The sequence below is a fragment of the Aotus nancymaae genome, unplaced genomic scaffold (genome assembly GCF_030222135.1).
Source record: "Aotus nancymaae isolate 86718 unplaced genomic scaffold, 86718_ANA_hifiasm-v0.15.2.pri h1tg000030l, whole genome shotgun sequence".
NCBI classification, from domain to species: domain Eukaryota; kingdom Metazoa; phylum Chordata; class Mammalia; order Primates; family Aotidae; genus Aotus; species Aotus nancymaae.
The window spans coordinates 15,030,054-15,043,169 of NW_026988443.1; positions in this window are offsets into that span (position 1 = coordinate 15,030,054).

Sequence of the window (13,116 nt, forward strand, 5' to 3'; positions counted from 1 at the left end):
TTTATCTGGGAATAATACATCACAATGGCAATATGCATGCTGCAATAGTACACTATGTGCATATTTAAGGGGCAAAAAGGAGACAAAGGTTTTTAAAGGACAAAATGAGGAGGATTACATAATTGTTCTGGAATAATTATCCTTGAATAATAAGGGTGACACAGGTCTGAGGTTGAACAGGCTGGGAGGATACCCTTGCAGAGGTATTTTTGGTGAAAGATTGTAATGACCTTTTTGCCAGGTTGTGGTTTTTGCAGTCTTTTGTGATAATTTTTGTTTTCAGTCATACAAGCATGAGAACACTCACTTCATGGCCTTTCCTGGCTCTATGTGTCAGGGTTTTCTTACCATTAGTGTCTAAATTTTGACTCTGACAACTTTCAAAGTCTTGACAACTAAGAAGGATGATTTCCATTACTGTGATTAGGAAGGCTGTAGGTGGGGCAAGTTTTGGGGAAATTTCAGGAGTTCATAATACTATATATTGAATCTTCAATGTCTCCTAAACATTCAAATGGTGATTTTTGAGTAGGTGGTTGAATATATGAATCTGGATTTTAAGAGAGAGGACCTTGGTGGAGAAAAAAATGAGTTTTTAGATATGGAATTTTAAAGCAATAGACTAAATGAGCTCATCCAGGGAGTAAGTACAGATAAAAAGAGAAGCTAACCAAGGATTGAGCCTTGAACATTTCAATATGGAGTTGAGAACAGAAACAGGAACGATCAAAGAAGCCAGAGAAAGAGCAGCAGTGAGGACAGAGGAGTAACAAGGACATTTGGGGTTCTGTGAGCCAAGGGATAAGATTTCATCTTCCTGGAGGCAACGCCACACATCTACAACCATTCGATCTTTAACAAACCTCACAGAAACAAGCAATGGGGAAAGGATTCCCTGTTTAATAAATGGTGTTGGGATAACTAGCTAGCCATGTGCAGAAACAGAAATTGGACCCCTTCCTGACACCTTATACTAAAATTAACTCCAGATGGATTAAAGACTTAAACATAAAACCTAACACCATAAAAACCCTAGAAGAAAACCTAGGCAAAACCACTCAGGACATAGGCACAGACAAGGACTTCATGACTAAAACACGAAAAGCATTGGCAACGAAAACCAAAATAGACAAATGGGATCTAATTAAACTCCAGAGCTTCTGTACAGCAAAAGAAACAATCATTAGAGTGAACCAGCAACCAACAGAATGGGAAAAAAATTGTTGCAATCTACCCATCTGACAAAGGGCTAATATCCAGAATCTATAAAGAACTAAAACTGATTTACAAAACAAAAACAAAAACAAACAAACAAAAAAAACAATCTCATCCAAAACTGGGAGAAGGATATGAACACTTTTCAAAAGAAGACATATATGAGGCCAAGAAACACATGAAAAAATGCTCATCACTGATTATTAGAGAAATGCAAATCAAAACCACATTGAGATACCACCTCACACCAGTTAGAATGGCGATCATTAAAAAATCTGGAGACAGCAGATGCTGCAGAGGATGTGGAGAAATAGGAATATTTTACACTGTTGGTGGGAGTGTAAATTAGTTCAACCATTGTGGAAGACAGTGTGGTGCTTCCTCAAGGACCTAGAAATAGAAATTCCATTTGACCCAGCAATCCCATTACTGGGTATATATCCAAAGGATTATAAATCATTCTATTATAAAGACACATGCACACATATGTTCATTGTGGCACTGTTTACAATAGCAAAGACTTGGAACCAACGCAAATGCCCATCGATGATACACTGGACAAGGAAAATGTGGCACATATACACCATGGAATACTATACAGCCATAAAAAACGATGAGTTTGTGCCCTTTGTAAGGACATGGATGAATCTGGAAGCCACTATTCTCAGCAAACTGACACAAGAACAGAAAATCAAACACCGCATGTTCTCACTCATAGGCAGGTGTTAAACAATGAGAACACATGGACACAGGGAGGGGAGCATCACACACTGGGGTCTGGTGGGGGGTGAATAGGGGAGGAGCAATGAGGGTAGGGAGGTTGGGGAGGGATAACATTGGGAGAAATGCGAGATATAGCTGATGGGGGGATGGAGGCATCAAACCACATTGCCATGTGTGTACCTATGCAACAATCCTGCACGATGTGCATGTGCCCCCCAGAACCTAAAGTACAATAAAAAAATACATTAAAAAATTTCTTCAAGAAGGAAGGAACATCTGCATAAAATCCCACTGATGAGTCAGAAGTAAAGTTGGATTTTCCATTGGATTTAGTAATACGGCAGTCATTCATATGTGTTGGAGGGTAAAGGGAGAATTGCAGGGGTAGAATGCATAGAAAACCTACAGATAAAATCTGTAGTCAAACATATATAAAGTATCTATTGTTTCTTAAATAAGACTTCAAATATTTTATTTTGCTTCACTCAAGCTACATTATTAGTTCAATTTATCTGTATGTATACATGCATGTACATATATTGTATTTAAATTGTAAGGCCAGCCGTGGTAGCTTATGGCTGTAATTCCAGCACTTTGGGAAGCCAAGGCAGGTGGATTGCTTGAGCCCAGGAGTTTGAGACCAGACTGGGCAATATGACTAAACTTCATCGCTACAAAAAACAAAACAAAACAAAACAAAAAAACACAATTAGCTCTGCATGGTGGTGCACACCTGTAGTGGCAGCTACTTGAGAGGCTGAGGCAGGAGGATTGCTTGAGCCTGGGAAGCAGAGGTTGCAGTGAGATGAGATAGCACCACTGCACTCCAACTTGGGTGACAGAGCAATTGTCATTAAATAAATAAATACATAAAATTATGTTTATATTTAAAGAATAACAAAAATCTTTTAGAGTAGAAATCATAAAATGTACAACTTACACAAATCTTATAATTTTATTAGAAATTACAATTTTGCCACCTAGCAAGAAGTAGCGATAGCTTCTCAGTGCTTTTCTTTCACTATAGCAAGTAGATTTCTGAACTAGTTAGGAAAAAAAGCTGCTAAGACAGCCTCAAAACACATAAAGATTCAAACACAATAGAGGTTTATTTTGGCTTTGCATACCAGTGACACTCTTCTGTGTCTCTAGGAGACCCTGTTCTGTGGAGTGCTGCGTGGACCTGGCTCCTTTCATCTTGTGTGTCTGCCATTCTCTAGAGCACTGTAGTTATTTGCTTCCGTAAAAGATACAGAAGTAAAGATAACAGGGTAAAAATGAAACCAACCAATCAAAGAAAACACGGAGGAGACATGTTCTCTTCTTTAAAAAAGCCTTGGCGGCCGGGCGCGGTGGCTCACGCCTGTAATCCCAGCACTTTGGGAGGCCTAGGTGAGCGGATCACGATGTCAAGAGATCAAGACCATCCTGGTCAACATGGTGAAACCCCGTCTCTACTAATACAAAAAATTAGCTGGGCATGGTGGCGCGTGCCTGTAATCCCAGCTACTCAGGAGGCTGAGGCAGTAGAATTGCCTGAACCCAGGAGGCGGAGGTTGCAGTGAGCCGAGATCGCGCCATTGCACTCCAGCCTGGGTAACGAGCGAAACTCCCTCTCAAAAAAAAAAAAAAAAAAAAAAAACCTTGGCTGAGAATGGCACAAATCAATTCCCCTCATCTTCTCTTCATGATCAAAAGTCTCATGAACACATATAGAGGTAAGAGAAGCTTAAAAATGTAGTAACTGGTTCCACAATTATTTACCAGTGACAACCTCATTCTGCAGAAAAAAAGAACATGAAATTTGGTGAACGTGTAAAGCCCTCTAATACAATAGCTATTGCATCTGATTTTTCTCCTTAATATTAAATTGGCATTTTCTCGTGCCAATAACAATTTTGTTTTTGACAGATAATAATCCTATCTCATTTTCCACCCTTGCCTATATCATAATTTATTTAAAGATTCTGCTTTTCATGCATTTCTGGTATTTCCTTTCTCTTTTAATTTTTTAAGTTTTACTTCCTTATCATTACCATATTGAGAAAAGTACTCTTACAAATCTATTTTTTTCTTAAAAGTTAAAGCTAGTCAATGTAGTATTACCAGATTAAATACTAGTTTTGAAAGCTCTTGATAGATATTGATTTTAAGAATGAATATACTTATTTTGTCAGTGAATGATAGAACAAATATACTTCACCTTCTCCAGGACTTGGTTCTACCACTGTAACAAAAGTCAGTGTGACATATAGAACATAATTATCTCTCATGAATTCACGTAAGCATCTGTAATATCGCTGAGAGTTGAGGCAATGCAGCTGTACTTCTTTTCCTTCTCTTCATTCATCTCGATCTTTCCTTCTAGGTGTTGTTTGAGAATTAATGAACACCTTACAAAATTCTCTAAGTGAAATAAAATAACTGGAATGCATTCCTCTATGGATATATTTAATTTGCATTTATCTTTTGAATTAAACATTTATGTTTAAAGAAATGCATTCAGATTGGCTTTTGGTTTAAATACTGAACAAGAATTATGCTTCAAAGTTTTACCCTCTAGGTACAAGGACAATTTTGTGTCAGAAATCTATTTATATGACCAAGGCCAAAATTTTCTTTTTTCATGAATGTATCACTTTTTATTCACTAAAACCCCTGAGGTAGAAATTAGCCACTCTTCATGGCTGATTAAGGTTTACCCTAGCATAACTTTTCTTTGAGGAGCCATGGATGTATTTTTGAGATTTCTCCTGCATTTATATCACAACTGTTCTTTTAGAGGTAATGAAGGAATACTCTGCACTCCACCACCTGCTCCCTTCATCTCCCAATAATGTTCTTAGAACTGTATATGCAGATATCATTTTCCATATAAACTTTAACTACACATCTCAGCTAGCAAAGAAGAATGAGAAATGAGGAATCTTAAAAAGGGCACCATAGAATCTTTGCTGGTGTATTCTTCCGATATACCAGTTTCATGGCACCATAGAATCTCTGCACCTGTGGTTTGATCCCCCTTGAAAACTATTCATCTCTGCCCATGCCCCCTATTTAGCTTGGCTCTCTCCTTCTTATCATTAAGGACTCAAACCCATCTGAATCAACTCTGTTCCTCCCTTTCTATACCTTGCACTCTCTTATTCTCTTCATGAGATTTATCATTGGATGACAGTATCTAATATCTTAATAGGTTGAGCTCTAAATAACAGGAATTTGGTCAGGTATGGTGGCTCACGCCTGCAATTCCAGCACTTTGGGAGGCTGAAGCAGGCAGATCACTTGAGGTCAGGAGTTTGAGACCAGCCTGGTGAAAGTGGTGAAACCTGTCTCTACTAAAAATATAAAAAAATTAGCCAGGTGTGGTGGTGCATGCCTGTAATCCCCACTAATCTGGAGGCTGAGGCAGCAGAACCACTTGAAACCAGAGATGGAGGTTACAGTAAGCTGAGATTGCACTGCTGCACTCCAGCCTGGGTGACAGAGTGAGACCCTGTCTCAAAAAAATAATTAAAATTAAAATGTAAAAAACAGGACTTTTTTTTTCTGTTTTGTCCACTGATCTAATTCTAGATCCTACAATACAGCCTAACAATAAGTAAATGCTGAGTGAATGAATGGAATTAATTAAATAAGCTAATAGATGACAAATGGATCTAGGATGGATTACTTCGGGATATAGATTGTTAAATAAATCCTACCGCTTGTATTTTGCTGTTCAGATGACACATCTTGTTTACATATATTGCTCATTCATTAGGAAATAATCAGCAGGAATGTTGACAGAATATTGAATACAGATTTCATGAAATTTCTGCATGAGACTCAGATTATGTACCTTCTCCTATTCTCCCAGTGCCTTCTTCCCACCACTGCACGTTCTGGAGGGGTCAGTTTGTGGGAGTATGGAAGGTTGGGGCTGTTCTTTCCCAGAGCAGCAAACTTAGACAAATGAAGCACAGTGATTCCCTACACATCTGAAGTAGTCCCGATCTTGTCAGTTCAATAATGTACCATTTGTATCTGCTTTCAGCCCTTCTCAAACCCAATACATTTTCAACCTTGCTCTTGTTGCCCTGGGGATATAATTCAGGCTCTATTATACCTGAAGCTTTCCCTCAGGCTTTGTTTTCTAGGAAATCTGGGCTAAGTATCTGGTTCAGGACTTTTCAAAACATTTGAAATAATGTATATTTTCCCAATCGATGTGACAGTACATTTCAATGAATAGATCAGATTGAGTTCATTTTCCACTGAGTCAAAATAAAATAGAACACGTTAAGCCAAAACTGAAGCTCAATTATCAGGTTCCCATGTCCTCAGCAATGCTACCACTACTCAGGAAAAAGGCTTAAGGAATAATAAGCTGAGATCCAAATACGGAAAACAAACACGTTACTGTGTTGCCTATGTCTCTGAAATGTGCCCTTTTCCAAGAATATTTTTTATGTGTTGAGTATTGATTAACAATATCGTTTTGGGGGTCAAGGAGATATATGGTTTCACATATCAGCTCTTCTACTCTCTGACAGTCTTATAGGTAAAAAGTCTCTAAACTTTCCCCATTCTCATTGTAAACGACATTTTCATTAAAAGGGCATTACTTTCTAATTTGATTACTGTGAGGGTTAAATTAACTGAGGTGAATAAAGCATTTAGCATAATTTCTAGCTCTATGCTCAGAGGAGGCCCATTTTGCCCAACTAGAAAATTTGTCCTAAAATTGCTCGTCTCACAAGATCTGAAGCTGCACCTCTGTCTCCACATCACTTAGGATGCAACCCGATTGCCTACAAAATCATTCCCAATGTGATAGAAGAGATGAGAATTTGGACAATATTTTACAAAGGGGTTAAAGATCAGGAGCTATTGACGTAGAAGATAAGAAAGGCACCAGGCTCAAAGGAATAAGGATATTTTTCTCTCTTGAACATTTTATAGAATCTTGCTCATTGAGAAGCTAGTAGTGCTTAGACTTAAAAGCTGTAGGAGATCTCCTGTTACCAGTCTCTACACAGTTCCCTTTTGCTTCCTCTTGTGGTGCTAAAACCTTACAAACAAATACAAACAGGAAACTTAACACCCAAAGCTATAGAGTTCTCTTGTCTTGTCATCAGCAATAACATAAACAGCTATTTGTATGAATTTGTTTGATTTTAAACTTGCTATGATTCAAGGGTTAAAGTTAGATATTATGCTATAAGATTAATTGGAAATCTAACGGATTTTCAATGTACCAATCTTTAGCAATAAGTTAGGAAATACCTTATTTTAGAAAATAGAATACTGTTACAGCAATTTATCACTTTTCATTATGTATGAGGATAAAGGTGATGTTGTCTTATTTGATCCTTCTTTTGTAGAAATAGATGATGACCACCCAAATGAAGACAATCAAAGGCTATTCATTTAGGACTATCTATATAGCCAGGTATTCAGTTGCTATCACTTGAGTTTGGCAAAGTCTCAAAGTTGGCAGGGGTATGGGAGAGCTTCGTAGTGAAAAACATGGAAGGCTTCAGGTATTCTTTGATTAGAAGCTGTTGGCATGGAGAAACTGGAGGTGGACTCATTATATGTGAAACATCTTATGTGAATACTTTGTTAGAGTATATTTAGCTTTCTATGATTGGTCCTGCATTGAAAGCAGAGGAAAAAATAGGAAAGCTGTGATTTAAAACTAAGTTCTAACCACTCTGGGTTGAATAAAAAGAAGTTATGGTCTGGCTGTCTGAAATGCTGTTGCAGAGATTGTGAGTCTCAGTTTTTTCCATTGTCATGAATGGCTTGGCCATTACCTGTTTTTATGTTCAGTCTCTTGCTTTATTCACATAAATTAGGGAGAGCCTCTTCCTATGAGGGCGGAGCTTGGGCCCATGCTACTAATCATTTCTTTCTTTCTACCTTATTTCATTTTGTGATCTCATAATTAAAAGAAACGTTGAGTAAAGCTGTTGCCTTACTTCTTTGGGAGAAGTTCTAGCCATTCTTTTTTTTCACCTATTGGCCATTTTTTACTCTCCCTATCACATAAGAGTGATGTGGTTGTTAACCTTGATCATATCATATCTCACCAAATTATTATCCCTCCACTCTTTAAAGAGTTAAAGTTTGCTTCAATAGAAAGAAAACCCAGACATCTCTTTTTTGTTGTTGTTTATGAAGGTGCAGTTTCCTTCTCTTAAGAAACTATTTTTCTTTCAACATAGTAGCTAAGCAGGGAAATAATAACCATGGTCTATGATGATGCTAGATCATAAACTCATAATTTCTTTTAATGATTTTTTTTCCCAACCAGTTGTATTCTTGGCCAATCTTCTCTCTTTCTCTGCAATGCTGAGAATTGAGAATTGTGTCTACACTTTGGAGTGAAAATTGAAAAAAACCAACTGTTAGCCTTCTTTATTATGGTTTACAAAGGCCATCAAAGGAGATTAAAAATGATTTTTCCAACTGTTTCAGGCTACATCACTAGTGTTCTTCACAGGGCTTTGGGGATAAATGACAGCCACTAATAAAGTTTTACTCTGCCTTGCTTCATTCTTGTGTATACATCTCCCTAGAAGAACTCAAGACAGGGCATACTGGACTAACGCCATCTCAGTTTCATCTCACTTTATTATTTCCCAAAGAGCAAACTGATAACATTTTAACTCCCAATAAGAAAATGATTTATACAGATTCAAAACAGAATGCAAATGACCCAAGGCTGAACACTGAGAAAAAGTTTTTCGAGGCATTTATTGAAATCCAGTTTGTTTTGAAAAAATTTTTTTTCTGTACCTTCTTCTTTTACACATTTATTTGCTTAGTACTCAGTATATATTGGGCACTCTTCTATGGGAAGTCAGTATACTATGGGCAGGATAGATTTATTCTATATCATCCTTTGTAGAGAAGGCTAAAAAATAGACAATAATAATTTAACATCATGATATGCTCTTAAAAATAAATTAGTCTGCAATGTGGTTTGTTAGACTAACATTACTCTTTTGCTTCTGTCTCCTATTGCTTACATGACAGTTATTCTTTTAAAGTAGTGATGTGTGAGCAGGAAACTAAATACGAGAAGTCCATGTCCCTGGAAAAGAGTATTACAAGCAGATGGAACAGCATGAGCAAAAATAGAATAGGGTTAAGTTTGACATGCTGCTCAGAAAACTGGGTAAAATGTCAATGTATTTAGAATACAGGGAGTGAAGCAAAGTACTAGGAAGCCAAAATGTTTAGGGTCATGGATGCCTTGGTGATCTTTTCACTTTCATTATCTAAAGAAAAAAATGTAATTCAATCACAATATGACCAACCATCAAATATTGTTTTTCTCAGTATTTCTAGCTGTGACTTAAATTCCTAAAGATCTGTTGTATTAGACACAAATCATGAAAAAAGGGATTTTGGATTTTCATATTTTAGATATCACTGTTTATGTAGCACCCTACATTTTCTTGCTATTAGAAAATTATTTTAGCATTTTCTCTGATGGTTATTTTAGACATCGACTGTTTCTCAAATCTTCGACGTCCCTTTTCTTTCTCACAATTAATAATGTTGCTCTTATTTCATTAAGGAAAGTTAAGCATTCAGAAAAGGATTGTCTTTTATTTATACCAATAAATCTACCAACCCATCCTAATCTTAATTCTCATGATGTGTAATTTTCTCTATGGCAATAGATGAACAAATTTTGCTTTTATTATGGTTGTGGTGGTTGATAGTAATTTTATTTTCAGGGTGAAAAGCTTTTCACTTGCTTATGAGATTCTATCTCTTCTTGTAAATCAAAGTAAAGCAAAACATAGATGAAACACTCAAATTTGGCAACTTCAGGAGAGTTAAATGAAGGAACTGTTTCCAGAACTTTATAGCTAGTAATATAATGCACCATAACCAGCCCTAAATCTGAGAGAGAGAAAATAAGGAAAGCCATTAGAAAAGGAGTACTTTTAAGAGTTGTGAAGTTGTCTAGAGTATCAGGGACTGAATTTACCTTTCCATCTGAAAAACTAAAAAAAAAAAAAAGTAGGACAGAATGAGTCAAATGGTTTTTAAGACATTGGGCACAGACAGCAAAGATGAATCTCTAGTGATGGAAAAGAAATGAGCCTGACAACTGCCCTATCTTATTGTATTGAGACAGTTTCCTGTGTTGGCAGGGGTGAAATTCAGGGAGAGTGGACTCAAACTCTTTGCTGAATCCCAGAACACTCCTTGAGTTGAGGAGAGGGAGCTAAGAGTCCATAAAGACCAAAATGGAAAGGTGTGGATATGTGCTATGGCTTGAATGGGTTTTCCAGAAATCATATGTTGAAAACTTGGTACTCTTCTGTGTCAGTGTTGAGAGGTGGGGACTTTGAGAGGTGATTAGGTAGTTAAGAAAGATTAACACCACTCTCACTGGGCTAGGTTAATTCTTGTGAGAGTGAGTACTTGCTCTCATCACATGATTTAATTACCATAATAGTGAACTATTACGAAAGGATGTCACCCTTTATGTTTTGCTCTGTTTTGCACACATTCACCTGCCCTTCAGCTTTCCTAACATGTTTTGATATACTACAAAAGCCCTTATCAGAAACTGCCACCAGGCCCTTGGACTTCCCATGCTTCAGAACTATGAGCCAAAAAAATTTCTTTTCTTTATAAATTAGTCAGTCTGTGTCATTCTGTCATAGCAAGAGAAAATAGATTAAGACAATAGATTTCACAGGACAAGTTACGGAAACAGTAGAGCTATGAAAAGAGAGAACTCTGATGTTCTCTTTATAGCAAGAGAGTATTTATCTGTGCATGTGTGAGGAAACTATATAGGGTGAGGAAAGAATAACCTGAAATGATTAAAGATAATGTTACTCAGGGTTTACACAGGGTCAAGAAGAGTGCTTATTTTCACCAGCCACAACGGAAGAGTCTCATAACTTATGAAGCATTAGGTCAAATGATCTACAGGGACTTCCCTTAATAGTGGGAGAGTAATTAGCCCTCTCTTCACCATTGATCTGTTTCCACTTAACAAAACTTCAAAGCCAAACTAACAAAAAAAACATGATCTAAAAAGAAATCAAACTGTTTCCTAGTAATAAAATGCATCCCAGAACAAAACTCAAGAATACTTATAGGAATGTAAATTATTGGCAATTATAGATAAAAAAAAAAATCACAGTATCTGACATCCTGTGAAAAAATAAACAGATATATAGAGATGGAAAAATATGACTCATAGTAATGCAAAAATATCAATCAAAACTAATCCAGAAATGGTGCAGGTACTATGAACAGTGTAATGATATTATTTTGAAACTGTATGTAAAGAATGGATAATATAAAAACAAAATTTCTAGGATTAAAATATTGTACTGGAGTATATTTTAGTAAAGTAAGTTTGGTTTAACATTCAAAAATCAACAAATGTGATTTATTACATTTACACAATTACAAAAATCTTACATGATTGCCTCAATATAAGCCCCAAAAATGTTTATCAAAACCCAACACCCTTCCTAACAATGACTCTCAGAAGACTAGAAATAGAATGAAACTTCCTTCAAGCAGATAAAAGTCACCTAAAACAAACCTACAGTTAACATACTTAGTGGTGAAAGGTTGAACTCTTTGTCTCTTAGGTTAGAAACAAGACATGATGCCTTTACCTACCACTTTTTGTATTCAACATTGTTTTGAGTTTCCTCCCCAGTGCAATAAAGCATAAATACATAAATAACAAATATTGTGTTTTTCTGGTAGATTACATCAGTGTTTATATAGAAAATCTTATGAATTCTATCAAAAAAAGAAACCTTGCTACAAATAATAAGGGAATATGTAAGTATCATAGGATACAAGATCAATATTCAGAAGTCTATTTTTCTATATAGCAGTGCAATTAGAAAATAAAATTAAGAAACAATATTATGTAAAGGAGCATCAAAAATATGAAATATGCATAAATCTGACAAAAATATATACTAAAAACTAAAACAAAGCACTTGAGAAAAAATATATCTCCACATCCACCTTTATTTAAATTATTCTTTAGTTTTTTCCTCAAGTGCTTTGTTTTAGTTTTTAGTATACATTTTTGTCAGATTTATCCATATTTCATATTTTTGATGCCCCTTTACATATATATAATACATATAAAAACATATTTACATATATATGTAATTATATATATTACATATATATATATATATAGAGAGAGAGAGAGAGAGAGAAATGTTCTTTAATCTAGAGAGCCGAGGTTGTGATGGTACATTTTTCCAAACTGATGAATAGTTTCAATATAAAGTTAAACAAAGTCCTTGCCGGCACTATTGGAGAGATTAACAAGCTGACTTTACCTTTTATATGGAAGCACAAATAATTTAAGATGGCCAAACAACTTTAAAAAGTAAAATAATAAATTTGGAGGAAAAACATCACTCAATTTAACTATATATTATAAAGCTAGAGTAATTAGGACAGCTAGGACAGCATGGTATTGGTATCATGATAGACAAACAGATCCATTAAATGGATTAAATAATCCAGGAAATGATCCACACATACATGAAAAACTGATTTTGGTAGAGTTGCAAAGTCAATGTAATAGATTAAAAATAGTCTTTTCAACAAATAGTGTTAGAATAATTGAATATCCATATGCCAAAAAAATTCAACTTTAATCTGTATCTTACAAAGTTTATTTGCTCCTAAAACTATAAAACTAGTAGACAAAAATATGAGAGAAAATTTTTTGAAGCCTTAGGTTAGTCAAAGATTTCTTGGACGCATTATCAAAAACATGCGCTGTATAAATAAAAAAAAATAAGTTGGACTTAAAATTAAAAACTTCTTTTCAAAAGACACTGCTAAGCTCATTAAGATACAAGCCATAGATTAGGGGAAATACTTTTAAATTATATACCTAATTATTTAGACTTTGCCTGGACCATCTAAAGACATTTCAAAACCAAATAACATAAAAAGCAAAACAAATGACAAAAAACTAAAAAATGGGAAACATTTGATCAGACATATCACCATGGAAGACACGTGGATGACACATACACACATAAAAAGATGTTCAGCATCATTACCCATGAAAGAAATGCAAATAAGAACCACAAAGAGATACTACTATACACCTATTAGAAATAATAAAATTGAAAAGATATTAACCATAGCCTGGTATTA